Below are 20,015 nucleotides of genomic sequence, written 5' to 3' on the forward strand. Positions count from 1 at the left end.
GGCCAAGAGCAGGGGGTTTTTTTCCGTTAATTGGCTATGTCTGTTAGATATGTCACATGGAATGTGAAGGGACTTGAAGATAAAGTAAAGCGATAAGTAGTTTTTTATTCAAAGACCTCTTCCGGGGATAGTTGTATTAGACGAGACTCATCTGTCTATAGATACATTATCTCTAGATCGAGAAGATAGATGGGAGAAGTAATTCACTCATTTACATTTACATCCTGTTGAAGAGGTGTTAGCATTTTTTTCATAAAAAATTAAATGTTAACATATATGATAGATCCAAATATAAGGATATTATATTTATATTTCTGAATCTCTCTTCAAGGTATTTTTGTTTATTTTTACTGCGGTATATCCCTCCTCCATTCTCTGTTTGTTTTGAACTGATTACTAGAATTTATAGAGAACAGAAATAGATGTTCTATTCTGATCACTGGCGATTTTAACTGTTATATGAATACTGCAGAGGACATGTTTAGATCTTTTACGGTCGGTAGACCTTTTGTGGTTTCACCTCTGAACAGATTTTGTAAGGAAATAGATTAATAAATCTATGTCAAGAATTGACCTGGCTTTGGGGAATGACTTTATTCTCCCTAGGATCCAGAAAGTGCAATATGAAACGTTATCAGTCTCGGATCATATTCCCTTGGTAGTGGAATTAGAATCTGATATTTCAACTCCTAAGTTATCTTTTTGCCTTAACCCTCATTGGTTATGTATTTTGAAAGATTTTGACCTTTTAATTATAGAATTTGAAGGCTTTTCGCTGGAATAAAGGTTTAGTGAATTTGGCTGTAGCATTCCTTTAAGTCATTTGTTAGGGGTTTGTTTTTTAAAACAATATGCCGTAGTAACAAATAATTTAGACTGAAAGAACTAAATTATACTCCTCATATTAGATATGAGGAGTTATTTTCAGAGGCTCAAGCCAAATATATGTCTTATCTAATGAAAAAAGCTTAGTCAAATCTTTTTTTCTGGTCAAAAATTTATGTGAAGAATGGTAAATCTAGTAGGCTTTTGGTTAAAGGAAATCTACCATTTTGTTTTTATGCATTGTGAACCAAACGTACCTAGAGAATGCTGTAGCTACACTGATTCAGAAACATATCTTGTTTAATCTCTGATCCGAGTGGTTTTGCTCAAAAAACAATTATAAAATTCAGGACCTTGGGGAAGCTGAATACATGCTGGCTAACACATAATACAGAGCTGTTCAGATAGGTAAAATCATCCTAAGCTGGATGACTCATACACAGCAGCTGGTGCATCAATTGATTACTTCTGCCTGTCAGGGACAACACTGTGAATACAGTGTTCTTTGAAGCAGTACATAATTAAAGGGGTATTCCGGGAATATGAACGTCGGATACAAAAAACCATAATGCTATAAATAAATGAATGTAACAAAATGGAGATTAAATAGTTTGATTTTATGATTCACTAAATTTTACAGCCTCTCTAAAGTTATCACCAAGATGACTGCCACGGTTTCACCAGTAATGCAACCCACAGTCGCACATTTACTTACTCGGTCCGTGGAGTTCACTAAAAGTACATTGTCCGACGATAATGCACTCTGCAGCGATTCACTAAGGTTGTGAGTCCAATATCCTGCATGTGTCGTTTTCCCGCTCAGGTTCAAGTTCACCTTCTTCTTCCTGGTGCATGTAAGTGTATTGTCTTGCGACACAATTTGAAAGTTAAATCCCGTGCTCAGTCCGAATCAGTCGGATCGTTCAATGGCACGCCCCCCAATTTGTGCCGCATGGAAACCAGTGCAACTGCGCCAAAAAAAGATCACGGAATCCCAGCGCAGACACTTTTTAAATACCTGTCAAAGCCACGCAAATCCCGAAAACGCTGCAAAGTCCGATGAAAGTGTGATCCGCGACCCTCTGTAAATAAGCCCCATAGTCTTAGCTATAATTTAAACAAATGTTATTGTTTCAAATAATATGGTTGTGGGGGAAATATGTTTAGTTTTAGATACTATCATGTATTGCATGTATGGAATAATATTAGAAAAAAAGGTATTTTGGATGTTGATTCATCTGCAATGGAGGTTTTTTTTTACTAGTTGGGTAAATAAGAAATTGATTTCATGGATTTATAAAATGTTGATCGATATAAGGGTTGAGAGATTAACACATTTTTGTAAATTGGAAGTGGAAATTGGGGGAGTGAGCGCAACATGTTGGGAAACTATATTGAAAACTGTTTCTTGAAAAATGTCTCAATGTTTCTTTGAACATTTCTCATACATTTGTGCAGTTTAATATTGTCTTTTGTTAAACAGGTTCTACAAGGATGCATAAGTAAAATACAATATATGTGGATTTATGGAAGCAGGGTTTCTTCACATGTTATGGAAGTGTCCTATTTGGTTTGTTGGGAAAAGGCTTTTCATGAAATCAACAGTCGAACTAGGATGGAACTATCTTTCATGATGGAAAATGCAATCTTGGGAGGAAATATGGGCATTTCTGGATTCAGATTCCAGATGGATATTATTAAGAAAGGTTTAATTTTTGGCTAGGTTGGCTAGTTTGTTTGTTTTGGTTTTTTCTCTCTTCTCTTTTCTCTCCTCTTGGCCTGGGTTGTGGGTGGATGGGTTTTATCTAAGTATTATGATTAAACTATAGGCTTTTTGTAATTTTTATACTTGTACTTTAAATATATTTGATATTGATTGTAATATATTTGCAAACATTGGCAGGTTTTCATATGTAAGATGATGACTTATAAAAATTGATATAAATAAAAAAAGAAATCTGCAAAATCATTTTGCTCCATGTCTCCTCAAATTATACCACTGCCAAAATCCTTTCAAGCCGAGTGGGTGTAGTAAGGGTCCAGTGGTGGTGTAATGGGAATCCAGTCACCCCTCGTAAATGGGGTGGTACTGTGATATCTGTGCCAGCCTTGTCTTCTGTCCACAAAATGCAACTTTGAAGGCGTTGATTCTCATCTGTGTTTTTGTGTGTGTGAACGGTGGCAAAAGTTGCTGCTGGTGTTAATTTATTGTGCCACACCCAGTTCTCTGCAGTTTGGCTCTGTCCAGCAATCTTAGAATATTTCCTTAATTCAAATCTCCCATCTACAGGACTTCTCCTGAGCTGCACCAATTCTCAGGAATGTCCTACCATGGACTATCAGACCAATGCCCAACATCCAAATCTTCAAACATGTTCTTAAAACCCACCTCTTTAGGAAAGCTTTTTACATTCCCTAACTGCATGAAACTCTCTTCAAAAACCCATTCTGTGCACTTCTCCTGTCAGTCATCCAGTAGACACCAAATACCAAGATCCAGGCTTCTCTACAGTCCTATTGATCTTGAACTCCGAACAGAAGATGGCAGCTGATGACTGGTTCAAGCAGCAGCATTTTTTAATTAAATTATTTTTAACCTGTTCTGTTCCTTTTAACTAATGGCTGGAGTATTGGTCCAACCTGCCCAGTGATAGTTGGATCACAATTTTGTAGGCTTCCTCCATGTTGGCAAACATGGCTTTTGTCATCTCTGGTTGCTGCGTGTACATACTAATGGGGGTCAGGCAGGAGTGAAAATATGCTGATGCAGGTGCAGTGGGACCTGAGTTCCTTCTGATGCATGACAATGCTCAATCCAATTGAATAGTCCCATCCAGCACTGCCACATTGAGCCACATACTGCCTAGGAGATGCTTTTATCCAGGGAGCACATCCCTCATCCCTCCCTGAACTCTGTATCGGCATAGTTCACAGTGTACCCTTGGAGATGGTGCTGGTGGTTTCACCATCTGGCACACAGATCTCTGTACACCAAACCACACAGCACACGTAGAAATCTGACCTCGCATGCTGCTAGCAATAGTAGTTACATTGTTGGAGATGGTTCAAAACTACGTAATAGACCAGATGTACTGAAAATCAATGGAGAGTATTTCTTGCTTACTGCACTTGTGTAACACCACACAATAATTAATGGATAAATAAAAGAGAGTAGCTAAATAAAAACATAAAGCTAAAATCTAAAACATATAACCATTAATCTTACTCTCACAGAATTTTCTCCAGGTTCACACAGAGTGGGCAGTGATCCATGCAATAGTGGACCTGCATTCTGTATCCTTAATTTTAGTGTCAATTCCATAAAAAGTATCAATGATTTTTATATTGGTCTCCAATTCTACAATTGTAAGGTGATTGCCAAATTTATAGATCTTTGTTCTTAGTGCTGGGATAACGGGCACAGAATAGACACAGAGACTTGGTCATAAGCTGCACTCAAATCACTGCGTTTATTTCAAGCCGGAAGCTGTGTATATTGAAGCAGAAAATGCTTTGCAGAGGGCATGAATAGGTGACAAAATACTGAAATGCTGTAGGTTAGCTTGAATATACCAGAACCTCCCTTTAAGCCATTTTCCCAAACGAACTTCATGTATAGTTTTTACTGGAAAAATGCTAGACTAGAGAGAAACAGAATGTTTATACTAAATGTCCTTGTGTTCGCTCTCTATTTCATCAAAACATGGCCCTTCAAGCAGAGAAGCTGCAGAAAAAAACGCTAACAATAGCGAGGATAAAGTATTTTCTAACACAGTTTACACAAAATGATGTTTGAATCATGACATGGCTGACAGTGGACAAGATGGCGTCTGGGTGAACAAAAAGGCGTCTGGAGACAAATATGATATCTTTCACATAAGGTGACCTGTCATCAGAAATTGGCCTAATAAACTGTTACCAGTATCTTGTCAAGTAACTAAACAGCTTCTAGATTATGTTTCTTTCATGGCCCAGTATTTTTCATCCAGAAAATCAACTTTGATGCAAGATGAAAATTGGTATTATAAAGATGTAGATGAAGGGTTCAACACTAAAGTCAAGCTCTCCACATCATGAAGCCTCCTCCCTCCATTATGCATTGAACTGCAGGAACTGTGCATTTTGAGTTATTTTCAATTTTGGAGAATATACTGTTATCATTGGGAGGTTTGTTCAATAAAATTTGATTTATACTCTAATGGGTGATGACTGTTATTATACTTGCATTGACCATTTAGGAAAATCAGAGAAAAATATAATTTGCATAATAATTTATAATATGGTATAAAACAGGGGTGTAACTACAGGGATAGCAGCTTCTATGGGGTCCAGGGTATCAGGGGACCCGGGAGCTGACCTGACACACTGATGAATGGAGGATGTGCACCATTATATACATATTATGTGACACATTGGGCGTCATTTACTAAGGGCCCGATTCGCGTTTTCTCGACGTGTTACCCGAATATTTCCGATTTGCGCCGATTTTCCCTGTATTGCCCCGGGTTTTTGGTGCACGCGATCAGATTCTGGCGCATTGGCGACGGCATGCACGCGACGTAAATCGGGGAGGGGGCGTGGTCGAACGAAAACCTGATGGATTCGGAAAAACCACCTCATTAAAAAAAAAGTGTCGCTGGACTCGCGCTTACCTTCGCCCAGGATGGCTCAGTGAACTCCAGTGCATTCCGATGCTCTTCCTTTGTGGACGTCGGAGGAACTGCCTTAGTGAATCCCGGCCGGACCCGAATCCACCGCAGAGAACGTGCCGCTGGATCGCGAATGGACCGGGTAAGTAAATCTGCCCCATTGTATATAACAGGGCACATCTTCCACAGAGTCAGCAACACAGATAAGAAATATCAGGGGAGGGGACAGCAGAACGGCAGGACTTTCCCAATGTGGTCTGCAGCTGCTGCACCCCGGTATAAGAAGATTGCCTGACTGTGTATGAGTATATTTATGTATGAATGTAAAAAATGTATGTGTGAGTATATGTAATGTTATGGTCTATGTGTGTGTATATATTATGTATATGTGTGTTTGTATGGTGTTTATTTGATGTGAATGTGTGTGTCTATGATGTATATACTGTATGTGTGTGTATATGCAGTATTTATATGGTACTGTCTATATGGTGTATACATACTGGCCCACATTTACTAAGGGCCGTGCGCCAGTTTTCTGTCAGACTTTGCACATTCTTTTCAGAGCAAACTGCTTGCACAGGTATTTAATAAGTGTCTGAAACACATTTCTGCCGCATGTCACACAATTTTGGCTCATGCAACACTTTGTAGCGCAGGCTGCACCATGTATCATGCAACACAAATTAGGGGGCATTCCAGAGCTGATCATGCGCCTGATTTATTACGCAAAGTCTGACATAAATGTGTTGCAAGCCCTACGTTAAAGGTGCACTACAAAAAAGTTGGTGAACTCTGTTGGGCCAGTGCAGTGAAGCACCAGATTCATTATTTCTGGCGCATGTTCTTCATGAATCTGGTGCTCCCTACATGTTTCATCAGAGTAAGCCCATACCCCTGATGAAGCCAGTTAGTTTACTGGTGAAACATGTCAGGGGGCTAATGTTCGCCTACTTTTTAATCAGCAGTGTAGTGCATTAGGAGGTAGCCAGTGCTCATACACTACTTACTATTTATAGAGGGACAGTCAGTGCATTATATGAATGACATAGGATCAGGATAGTGTTAGTGCCTAGCAAATATAGGATCGGTCTGTGCAAGGTCATTGTGAAATCATAAAAGCTCAGCTGCACCATTATAAATTTAATCTCCTCACTTAGGATATCGCTATTGCTGTGCTTATTATACAGTGAGCAAATCGGCACAGCAGCCCTTGGTTGGGCAGCAGTGGCAGCAGTCTATCTTTCCTAGTACACGACGGTTGAGTACATATATCCCAATAGCCGTGTAATCTCTAGTTTGTGCTCCTGACCCATTGATCTATTGATTGTGGTGATAACTTCATCAATTTATAATTCCACTCCGTCATTCGCCTTAATATTACGTAGTGTCTACCAGACATCATCCACCACTATTTAGGACATATACACATCAATAAAGGGTATAGTTAGAACAATATACATTTGTAGACTGTGTATAATCCATAATATATCCATCAAGCGTAGCCTCATTATCTTAATTTCATCTATCTGTTAACTAATTAAGCAGCCCCAAGAGGGAAAGCTCTGGTGACAGCTTGACTCTTGTGAAACACGGACATCGGAATACTTAATCCCCAATAACCATGCAATGTTGGTTACACTATTATCACTCTGATTAATAGTGCTGACATGTTCATTGTACCACACTAGCCACCTATTGCAGTTTGTCCTGGATCATATCAGTACATTTCTGTCTAGCTGACGTTACCTACCATGCAGACTACACTGTGTTTTTAAACACTTATTCCCTTGAGCACTAAGTAGTACATACCATTTGTGACTTTTGTCTCCCTGGTACATTTCAAGGAAGACTTCAGTTCCACTAGTACCTGCTCAATAAGAGGGCAAGGTATTGCATGAAGATGTATAAGCAGTGCATCAGGGTACATGAAGGGAATAGTGTCCCTAGAGTCTCAGCTGCCCCCCGCCCCCCCCCCCCCCACACCTTCCTGGGTATTTCTGGAAAGATAGTTTGGGATTTGCTGCACCCACTATTGGACCAGGGCTACCACCTCTAACTGGATCATTTTAATACTAGCACTACCCTGTACAAGAGCCTCGCTTCCAGACAAACTGTGGCATGCGGCAATGTTAGGAAAAAACAGAGAGGTCTCCCAAAGTCCCTGCTGGGGATAAAGCTCAGAAGGCACAAGAGCTGAGCATTAAGCAGCGACTCAGTATTGTGTGTTGGGTACAAGGACAAAAGAGGTGTCCTTGTACTAACAATACATGGGCACACCACCACCCATGCCTCTGTACATGGTACCAGTGCAGAAGCCCCCAAGCCAGACTGTATTCTAGATTACAATAGGTACATGGGAGGGATGGATGTGTCTGACCAGGTGCTTCAGCCATACAACGCCATGCAGAAGGTGAGGGTGTGGGACAAGAAGCTGGCCAGGGGCGTAACTTTAGGTGGGTGCAGAGGTTGCAATCGCACCAGGGCCCAAGAGGTTTAGGGGGCCCTTATGTTGTCACTTTCCCATATGAGAAGACAATTACTATAAACCCTACATTATAGTCGGGGAGGCCTGGCACAGACTTTGCACTGGGGCCCATCAGCTTCTAGTTACACCACTGAAGCTGGCTGTGCACATCATACAGATAGTACTGTATAATCCTTACATGCTACATCGATGTGCAAGCCAGTGGATAACTTTCTGGGAATTTCAAGCTGGTAGTCAAGCCGTTGATTTTTGGAGACCAGGAGTGAGGCCACAATACGCATTGTACCAGGTCAGCACTTTCCAGTAGAAGTTCCCCAAACTGCCAGCAAGGGAAGGAATCAAAAAAGGTGCAGGGTGTACTCCAAAAGAGGCATAAGGAGGGAATCCATATACCAGTGTGATACGTACCCAGGCAAACCTGCATCATGATTCTTGGGGTGTTTGTCTCCCGTGGCAGGAGCTGGGCACAAGATAGCATAATGAATATTTTGTATTATGCACTATCAATGTGTAGTTTTCAAATTGGGTCAATGTTTAGGGGTTTCTACTGTACTGATCCCTACTGGCATCTACAAATGTTTCATGATGCCAAAAAAGAAAAAAAAAAGTAAAATGTCTGTGCTCCAAATGCTATTCTCTTCCGAGACCTGCCGTGTCTCCATCCTGTAGACTACTGCAACACATGGGGTATTGCCATACTCTTAATAACCCTCATGATGATTTTTGGGGTGTTTATCCACAGTGGCATGAATTGGGCTGAATACATTGCTCACTACAATGGCACTTTTGAGAAAATAATGCAATTTATACACTGCCCTATTCACTTTGTATTACATTTGGGCCAGCATCTCAGGAGTTAAAATACTCATACAACCCTTGGTAAATTCTTTGAGGGGTGCCCTTTCTTAAAATGGGTCACTACTTGGGGGTTTCTTTTGTACTGGTACCTCAGGGGCACCCCAACACCAGTCTAGTAAAAAGGGTGCTCCAAAAGTTACATTTTGCTTTTCACTTCTCAGCCCTGCCATGTCCCCAGCCTGTCAATTATTGGCACATGTGTGATATTGCCATACTCGGGACAACCCGCAGAATGAGTTTTGGGGTGTTTATCTAAAGTGGCATGGGTTGGGCACAATATATTAGGCACTAAAATGACATTTTTGAGATAAAAACCCAATTTTTACTCTGCACCATTTTCTTTGTATTAGATTTTGGCCAGCATGTTGGGGGTTAAAATGCTCACCAAAACCCCAGATAAATTCTTTGAGGGGTCTTGTTTCCAAAATGGTATAATTTCTCAGGGGTTTCTATTGCACTGGTACCTCATGGCCCCTGCGAACATGACATGGCACTCCGAATCCAAACGTGTGAAAATCGAGCTGCAAAAGCAAAATTTCACTTCTCAGCCCTGCCCAGTCCCCAGCCTGTCAATGATTGCCACATGTGTGGTATTTCCTTACGCGGGACAACCCGCAGAATGATTTTTGGCGTGTTTGTCTAAAGTGGCATCTGTTGGGCACAATATATTATGCACTAAAATGACATTTTTGACATAAAAAATGCAATTTTTACTCTGCACCATTTACTTTGCATTAGATTTTGGCCAGCATATTGGTGGTTAAAATGCTCACCAACACCCCATTACTAAATGGTGACATATTTGGAGGTTTTCTATTGTATTGTTACTTCAGGGGCTCTTCAAGTCTGTGGCACCACAAAACATTTCCAGCCAAATTGGCCTGCTAAATGCCCAATATCACTAACTCTGTTCTGGACATCGCTGTGCGACGAAACAGCAGTTGAAACCCACATGTCTGGCATTGCCGTACTCGGAAGAAGCAGGGCAAAATTTTTGGGATGTATATTTACCTCAAATTCCTTCTGAATGTGTCCGTTTTAGGGCTAAATGAGAATAATCTTATTTTCGTTTTTGTTTGCTTCCAGAGAAAGAATGAAAGGGTTAACAGACTTCGCAATTTTTGCTTTGAATAGTTTGAGATGTTAAGTTCATAAAATGGTGTTAAGCCTTTATAGGGCACTTCCAAACTGAATTGATCACCAAAAATTTAGCATTTTTCAAATCTCTTGGAAATTTGAGAAGTTGCTACTAAAAATTTAAACCTTCTCAGATCCGTAAAAAAAATGGAAACTTAAAACAAATTATGGAAATAAAAAGAAGACCAATGGCAAAAGGTTTCTACAAAAAAAATTGTGGTATGACTTTTTGTCTAAAAAGTAGAACATTTGAAACTTTGAAAATTGTCATTTTTTTCAAATTTTTCCTAAATTAATGAATTTTTCCCCCCCAAAAAGAAACAAATCACCGAAACGATACTACTTACATAAAGTACAATGTCTCACGAGAAAAAAAATCTCAAAATCACAGGGATATCTTAAAGTGTTGAAAAGTTTTTACCACAGGAAGAGGCACTGGTCAGATTTTTTTTAAAAAGGACCGAGCCTTAATGTACAAACAGGCTGCATCCTTAAGGAGTGAAGTACCTGACCATAAGGGACCTTTTAATGTTGTATAAAGAGGGCTTTTCACACCTGTTTTTGGTGCTGATGTTAACCATCTAAATGCCACTGTCAAAGTCACCTAAGGCATTAAAATCCTGGTGGCGCATTAGCGTTGTCATCTTGGCAAGGATCAAGGCTCCCCATGATGTCATCGGGGAGCCTTGATCCATCACCATGGCAGCCTGGAGCGTGAACAAGACACCAGGGGTTGTCATTTAAGTAGATCTGTTACACTGCCGGTGGCACAGTGTAATAACATCAGTTAATCTACTGTATACAGCAATACAGCTTTATTGCAGAATATGGTAGGATCGATCAGATCCCATAAGGTTACCCTTCGGGGGTCTTCAAATACATTAAATAAAACATGAAAAAGGTAAAAAAAAATGTAGAAAATCAAAAGTTCAAAAGAACTTAACATTCTAGGTATCTCTAACCGCTGGGGAGAGCTTTGAAAAAATAAAGCTTTACTCACCTCCTTTGGTGCTCTGAGTGTTCCGCACCTCAGTCCGTCATGGGCCCGCTGCTACAGGGGCCGGTTGGGCGTTTCAGGCTGCCTGGAAGTTGTCAGAGCGTATCTTCTGTGCCCCTGTAAACAAACAGGTGCATAGCTTCAACATACCGGGGTGTGGGACACAGAGTGCCAGAGGAAGTGAGAAAAGCTTTATTTTGTTAAAAAGCCACCCCCCCTTCAAAACAAACAAAAATCAAAAAGCGATCCTGGAAACTACAGACCTGTGAGTCAAACTTCTGTTGTGGGGAAAATATTTGAGGGGTTTGTTGAAGATCCTGGAGTATCTCACTGTATATAACGTTATAACTAGAGATGAGCGAGCACTAAAATGCTCGGGTACTCGTTATTCGAGACGAACTTTTCCCGATGCTCGAGTGCTCGTCTCGAATAACGAGCCCCATTGAAGTCAATGGGAGACTCGAGCATTTTTCAAGGGGACCAAGGCTCTGCACAGGGAAGCTTGGCCGAACACCTGGGAACCTCAGAAAAGGATGGAAACACCACGGAAATGGACAGGAAACAGCAGGGGCAGCATGCATGGATGCCTCTGAGGCTGCTTAAATGCACCATTATGCCAAAATTATGGGCAACAGCATGGCCATGACAGAGTGACAGAATGAAGCTAGATAGCATCTAAAACATCCAATAATTGACCCTGACACTATAGGGGACGGCATGCAGAGGCAGCGGCAGCAGCGGCAGGCTAGAGAGTGGCATGGCGACATACCCTAAATGGACTCAGGCTTCAAACCAATGGGTGGCAGAGAGGAACCAAAGGAGGTGAGCAAGAAGCGCTCAAATAATATCGGTACATGATAAAAGTTTGCCAGTATATTTTGTGGATTACACAGCAGGGTGGCGACAAAGTTAACATGGAAGCCATGAAAACAACCCAAAATTCTGCCTGACACAGCTCGTTTGATAAGGGGACCATGTATGGAGGCAGTGAACTAGTAGTAGATTAAAGGTGCTGCAGTTAAAACTATGTTAGTTGGATCTTGGCATGGAGCTGGCGCTCTGCTGCCAGGCGAGCTTTCGCCAATCCAAGCCCCTGTCTCTAGGCTACTCCCCAAACAGCACTTCTAAGAACCTTTTGTATAAGATCAAGTGTAGTAGCGTTCTTATAAGTTTAGGATATGGCGGGTGAGGGGAATGTAAACAGATGCGCAAGAAGCGCTGAAATAATATTGGTAAATGATAAAAGATTGCCAGTATATTTTGTGGATTACACAGCAGGGTGGCGACAAAGTTAACAAGTTTGTTGTGGAAGCCATAAAAACAACCCAAAATTCTGCCTGACACAGCTCGTTTGATAAGGGGACCATGTATGCCTACAGTTCATGCCAGTCGCTGCACTGGCTGCCAGTCTCCTTTCGAATACAGTTTAAAATAATAACCCTCATCCATAAAGCTCTGTATAATGCTGCACCCCCCTACCTCTCCTCTCTTATCTCAGTCTATCGCCCAACCCGTGCTCTTAGATCCGCCAGTGATCTTAGATTAACCTCTACCCTAGTGCGGACCTCCCACTCGCGTCTCCAAGACTTCTCTAGAGCTGCACCAATTCTATGGAATGCTCTGCCCCGGACTATCAGACTAATACCTAACCTCCAAAGTTTCAAACGTGCTCTTAAAACCCATTTCTTTAGGCAAGCCTAAAACACTCATTAACTGCATGAAGTTTTAACTCTTCTACTAACCCGTCCTGTGTCGTCCTCCCATCTGTTATCCAGCAACCAACAGGCACCAGACTTCTCTGCAGTCCCATTCACCCTGGACCTGGTATATAAGATGACGGCTGAGTGGTTCAAGCGACAGCAATTCCATTTATTATATTTTGTTCTATTCCCTAAGAAGAATGGCTTGACCATTAAATATTCTTTTACCTCGTGTTACCCCATCATCTTCATAAACCGTAAGCTCTGGCGAACAGGGACCTCACTCCTGTTGTTCCATACAAATGTTGTGCTCTGTTACATTACATTTGTATTTGTTTCCTATGATTTGTAAAGCGCTACGGAATATGATGGCGCTATATAAATAAAGATTATTATTATTATTATTATTATTATGGAGGCAGTGAACTAGTAGTAGATTAAAGGTGCTGCAGTTAAAACTATGTTAGTTGGATCTTGGGATGGAGCTGGCGCTCCGCTTCCAGGCGAGCTTTCGCCAATCCAAGCCCCTGTCTCTAGGCTACTCCCCAAACAGCACTTCTAAGAACCTTTTGTATAAGATCAAGTGTAGTAGCGTTCTTATAAGTTTGGGATATGGCGGGTGAGGGGAATGTAAACAGATGCGCAAGAAGCGCTGAAATAATATTGGTAAATGATAAAAGTTTGCCAGTATATTTTGTGGATTACACAGCAGGGTGGCGACAAAGTTAACAAGTTTGATGTGGAATGCCCTGTAATAGCTCTTGGGCGGTGTGCCTTTTATCGCCTAGGCTCAGCAGTTTGAGCACCGCCTGCTGTCGCTTAGCGACGGCACTGCTGCTGTGCCTAGAGCTACCGACTGATGGCGCCATGCCCACGGATGGTAATTCGGAGGAGGAGGAGGTGGAGGAGGGGTGGGAGGAGGAGGAGGTATAGTAGGCCTTTGAGACCTGGACCGAGGTAGGCCCCGCAATCCTCTGCGTCGGCAGTATATGACCAGCCCCATGGTCAGACTCGGTCCCATCCTCCACCAAGTTAAGTGTAGTAGCGTTCTTATAAGTTTGGGATATGGCGGGTGAGGGGAATGTAAACAGATGCGCAAGAAGCGCTGAAATAATATCCGTAAATGGTAAAAGTTTGCCAGTATATTTTGTGGATAACACAGCAGGGTGGCAACAAAGTTAACAACTTTGATGTGGAATCCATGAAAACAACCCAAATTTCTGCCTGACACACCTCGTTTGATAAGGGGACGATGTATGGAGGCAGCTATATGGACGACTTTTGGAGGTAGCAATGGAGACAACGTGTGGAGGCTGCTATGGAGACAATTTAATTTGGATAGTGCCTGTATGTGGCAGTCCAAAAAAGTTTTCAAACCAGAGGAGCAGGTAGGTGGCCCTCCAGAAAAATGAAATAGATTGAGTGCCTGTATGTGGCAGTCCAAAAAAGTTTTCAAACCAGAGGAGCAGGTAGGTGGCCCTCCAGAAAAATGAAATAGATTGAGTGCCTGTATGTGGCAGTCCAAAAAAGTTTTCAAACCAGAGGAGCAGGTAGGTGGCCCTCCAGAAAAATTGAATAGATTGAGTGCCTGTATGTGGCACTCCCAAAAATTGTTTAAAACAGAGGACCGGGTAGGTGGCCCTCCAGAAAAATTAAATGCATAAAGTACTATAGCTAGAGCCAGTGGGCCCTGTCAAAAAATAGCCAGTTTCCTCTGCTTTAGTGTACAAAGAGGAGTAGAAGGAGGAAAATGAGGAGGAGGAGGAGTGCATAAATTATTCAGGTTGAGCTTCCTTCACCTGGTGGAGATTGGAAATTATGAGAAATCCAGGTTTTATTTATCTTAATAAGCGTCAGCCTGTCAGCGCTGTCAGTCGACAGGCGTGTACGCTTATCGGTGATGATGCCACCAGCTGCACTGAAAACCCGCTCGGACAACACGCTAGCGGCAGGGCAGGCAAGAACCTCCAAGGCGTACAGCGCCAGTTCGTGCCACATGTCCAGCTTTAAAACCCAGTAGTTGTAGGGAGCTGTGTGATCATTTAGGACGATGGTATGGTCAGCTACGTACTCCCTCACCATCTTTCTGTAAAGATCAGCCCTACTCTGCCGAGACAGGGGAAAGGTGACAGTATCTTGCTGGGGTGACATAAAGCTGGCAAAAGCCTTGTAAAGCGTACCCTTGCCAGTGCTGGACAAGCTGCCTGCTCGCCTACTCTCCCTCGCTACTTGTCCCGCAGAACTACGCACTCTGCCGCTAGCGCTGTCAGAAGGGAAATACTGTTTCAGCTTGTGCACCAGGGCCTGCTGGTATTCATGCATTCTCACACTCCTTTCCTCTCCAGGGATGAGAGTGGAAAGATTTTGCTTGTACCGTGGGTCCAGGAGAGTGAATACCCAGTAATCGGTGGTGGAATAAATTCTTTGAACGCGAGGGTCACGGGATAGGCAGCCTAGCATGAAATCTGCCATATGCGCCAGAGTACCAACGCGTAAGAATTCACTCCCCTCACTGGCCTGACTGTCCATTTCCTCCTCCTCCAACTCCTCCATCTCCTCTTCTTCTGCCCATACACGCTGAACAGTGAAGGACTGAACAATGGTCCCCTCTTGTGTCTCGCCAACATTCTCCTCCTCTTCCTCCTCATCCTCCTCCACCTCCACCTCCTCCGATATGCGCTGAGAAACAGACCTAAGGGTGCTTTGGCTATCAACAAGGGAATCTTCTTTCCCCGTCTCTTGTGACGAGCGCAAAGCTTCCGACTTCATGCTGATCAGAGAGTTTTTCAACAGGCCAAGCAGCGGGATGGTGAGGCTGATGATGGCGGCATCGCCACTGACCATCTGTGTTGACTCCTCGAAGTTACTCAGCACCTGACAGATATCAGACATCCACGTCCACTCCTCATTGTAGACTTGAGGAAGCTGACTGACCTGACTACCAGTTCTGGTGGAAGTTGACATCTGGCAGTCTACAATCGCTCTGCGCTGCTGGTAAACTCTGGATAACATGGTTAATGTTGAATTCCACCTCGTGGGCACGTCGCACAACAGTCGGTGAGCGGGCAGTTGGAGGCGGCGCTGCGCTGCCCTGAGAGTGGCAGCATCTGTGCTGGACTTCCTGAAATGCGCACAGTTGCGGCGCACCTTCGTGAGCAAATCAGACAGATTGGGGTATGTCTTGAGGAAACGCTGAACTATCAGATTTAACACATGGGCCAGGCATGGCACATGTGTTAGTCTGCCGAGTTGCAGAGCCGCCACCAGGTTACGGCCGTTGTCACACACAACCATGCCTGGCTTCAGGTTCAGCGGTGCCAGCCACAGATCAGTCTGCGCCGTGATGCCCTGTAATAGTTCTTGGGCGGTGTGCCTTTTATCGCCTAGGCTCAGCAGTTTGAGCACCGCCTGCTGTCGCTTAGCGATGGCACTGCTGCTGTGCCTAGAGCTAGCGACTGATGGCGCCATGCCCACGGATGGTAGTTCGGAGGAGGAGGTGGAGGAGGGGTGGGAGGAGGAGGAGGCATAGTAGGCCTGAAAGACCTGGACCGAGGTAGGCCCCGCAATCCTCGGCGTCGGCAGTATATGACCAGCCGCAGGGTCAGACTCGGTCCCAGCCTCCACCAAGTTAACCCAATGTGCCGTCAGCGATATATAGTGGCCCTGCCCGGCAGCACTCGTCCACGTGTCCGTGGTCAGGTGGACCTTGTCAGAAACGGCGTTGGTCAGGGCACGGATGATGTTGTCTGACACGTGCTGGTGCAGGGCTGGGACGGCACATCGGGAAAAGTAGTGGCGGCTGGGGACCGAATACCGAGGGGCGGCCGCCGCCATGAGATTGCGAAAGGCCTCGGTCTCTACTAGCCTATAGGGCAGCATCTCCAGGCTAAGCAATCTGGAGATGTGGACATTAAGGGCTTGGGCGTGCGGGTGGGTTGCACTATATTTCCGTTTCCGCTCCAGCGTCTGGGGTATGGAGAGCTGAACGCTGGTGGATGCTGTGGAGGATCGTGGAGGCGACGATGGGGTTTTTGTGCCAGGGTCCTAGGCAGGGAGCTGACTATCAGCTGACACAGGGGAAGGAGCAGTGGTGTGCACGGCCGGAGGTGAACGGGCTTGGTGCCACTGAGTGGGGTGTTTAGCATTCATATGCCTGCGCATACTGGTGGTAGTTAAGCTAGTAGTGGTGGAACCCCTGCTGATCCTGGTTTGGGAAAGGTTGCACACCACAGTCCGTCGGTCATCCGGTGTTTCTTTAAAGAACCTCCAGACTTCTGAAAATCTAGCCCTCACCACGGGAGCTTAACTATGGGCAACATTTGGCGCTGATGCACCTGCTCTGGCCCTGCCTCTCCGTCTGGCCCCACCACTGCCTCTTCCAACCTGTTCTGGTCGAGGACTCTCCTTCGTCTCAGAAGCACTGTGTTCATCCGGCCTCTCAACCCAGCTTGGGTCTGTCACCTCATCATCCTCCGATCCCTCAGTCTGCTCCCCCCTCGGACTTCCTGCCCTGACAACAACTTCATCACTGTCTGACAACCGTGTCTCCTCATCGTCGGACACCTCTTTACACACTTCTTCCACTACGTCAAGAAGGTCATCATCACCCACAGACTGCGACTGGTGGAAAACCTGGGCATCGGAAAATTGCTCAGCAGCAACCGGACAAGTGGTTTGTGACTGTGGGAAGGGTCCAGAAAACAGTTCCTCAGATTATGCCGGTTCAAATGCCAAATTTTCCTGGGAGGGGGCAGACTGGGGGGGAGGAGGCTGAGGTGCAGGAGCTGGAGGAGTGCCGATTTCGGTGACATGGGTGGACTGCGTGGAAGACTGACTGGTGGACAAATTGCTCGAAGCATTGTCGGCAATCCACGACATCACCTGTTCGCACTGTTCTGGCCTCAACAGTGCTCTACCACGAGTCCCAGTAACTTCAGACATGAACCAAGGGAGTGTAGCTCTGCGGCGTTCCCCTGCTCCCTCATCAGCAGATGGTGTCTCACCCCGCCCAGGACCACGGCCTCTGACCCCTGCAGTAGTTGGACGCCCACGTCCCCGCCCTCGTCCTTTACCCCTAGCCCTCGGGTTAAACATTTTGAAAATGAAAGTTATAACTTTAATTTTTTTTTAACTTTTTTTTGTGTTTTTTTGTGTTTTTTTTTTTTTTTTTGTGTTTTTTAGTTTTTAAAACCAAACGATGCTATCCTATTGCTTTGGCTATTTTCTAGCCAAGTATGAAAGCACACTGCTATGCCAGATGAGATGACGCTGAGTTATGAAAAAATAAACGTAAAATAAAAAGGAAATGGCAGACTGTGCCTAATTGAAATCCAACCCCTAATAAATTTTCCCACTTCGGTCTTTGCGATGGATATGTGCGTCACTAAGCACTAAACACAACGGTCGCAAGTCTCACTACACATTCCTCACAATATGGTAGTAGATGCACTGCAGCAAGGACAGCCACCAGCAGATCAACCAGAAATAAAATATATATAACGCTATTGTAGGCGTAAGTAAGCCGTTTGGATTCTCCTATGGCTATTTTCTAGCCAAGTATGAAAGCACACTGCTATGCCAGATGAGATGACGCTGAGTTATGAAAAAATAAACGTAAAATAAAAAGGAAATGGCAGACTGTGCCTAATTGAAATCCAACCCCTAATAAATTTTCCCACTTCGGTCTTTGCGATGGATATGTGCGTCACTAAGCTCTAAACACAAAGATCGCAAGTCTCACTACAAATTCCTCACAATTTGGTAGTAGATGCACTGCAGCAAGGACGGCCACCAGCAGATCAACCAGAAATAAAATATATATAACGCTATTGTAGGCGTAAGTAAGCCGTTTGGATTCTCCTATGGCTATTTTCTAGCCAAGTATGAAAGCACACTGCTATGCCAGATGAGATGACGCTGAGTTATTAAAAAAATAAACGTAAAATAAAAAGAAACTGGCAGACTGTGCCTAATTGAAATCAAACCCCTAATAAATTTTCCCACTTCGGTCTTTGCGATGGATATGTGCGTCACTAAGCGCTAAACACAAAGGTCGCAAGTCTCACTACAAATTCCTCACAATTTGGTAGTAGATGCACTGCAGCAAGGACAGCCACCAGCAGATCAACCAGAAATAAAATATATAACGCTATTGTAGGCGTAAGTAAGCCGTTTGGATTCTCCTATGGCTATTTTCTAGCCAAGTATGAAAGCACACTGCTATGCCAGATGAGATGACGCTGAGTTATTAAAAAAATAAACGTAAAATAAAAAGAAACTGGCAGACTGTGCCTAATTGAAATCAAACCCCTAATAAATTTTCCCACTTCGGTCTTTGCGATGGATATGTGCGTCACTAAGCGCTAAACACAAAGGTCGCAAGTCTCACTACAAATTCCTCACAATTTGGTAGTAGATGCACTGCAGCAAGGACAGCCACCAGCAGATCAACCAGAAATAAAATATATATAACGCTATTGTAGGTGTAAGTAAGCCGTTTGGATTCTCCTATGGCTATTTTCTAGCCAAGTATGAAAGCACACTGCTATGCCAGATGAGATGACGCTGAGTTATGAAAAAATAAACGTAAAATAAAAAGGAAATGGCAGACTGTGCCTAATTGAAATCCAACCCCTAATAAATTTTCCCACTTCGGTCTTTGCGATGGATATGTGCGTCACTAAGCGCTAAACACAAAGGTCGCAAGTCTCACTACAAATTCCTCACAATTTGGTAGTAGATGCACTGCAGCAAGGACAGCCACCAGCAGATCAACCAGAAATAAAATATATATAACGCTATTGTAGGCGTAAGTAAGCCATTTGGATTCTCCTATGGCTATTTTCTAGCCAAGTATGAAAGCACACTGCTATGCCAGATGAGATGACGCTGAGTTATGAAAAAATAAACGTAAAATAAAAAGGAAATGGCAGACTGTGCCTAATTGAAATCCAACCCCTAATAAATTTTCCCACTACGGTCTTTGCGATGGATATGTGCGTCACTAAGAGCTAAACACAACGGTCGCAAGTCTCACTACAAATTCCTCACAATATGGTAGTAGATGCACTACAGCAAGGACAGCCACCAGCAGATCAACCAGAAATAAAATATATAACGCTATTGTAGGTGTAAGTAAGCCGTTTGGATTCTCCTATGGCTATTTTCTAGCCAAGTATGAAAGCACACTGCTATGCCAGATGAGATGACGCTGAGTTATTAACCCCTTAAGGACGCAGCCATTTTACAGCTTAAGGCTCAGTCCCATTTTTTGGATTCTGACATGCGTTGCTTTATATGGTTATAACTTTTGAACACTGTTACTTATCAAAATGATTCTGAGATTGTTTTTTACTCACATGTTG

This window comes from Engystomops pustulosus, chromosome 6 (assembly GCF_040894005.1).
Source record: "Engystomops pustulosus chromosome 6, aEngPut4.maternal, whole genome shotgun sequence".
In the NCBI taxonomy this organism is placed as follows: domain Eukaryota; kingdom Metazoa; phylum Chordata; class Amphibia; order Anura; family Leptodactylidae; genus Engystomops; species Engystomops pustulosus.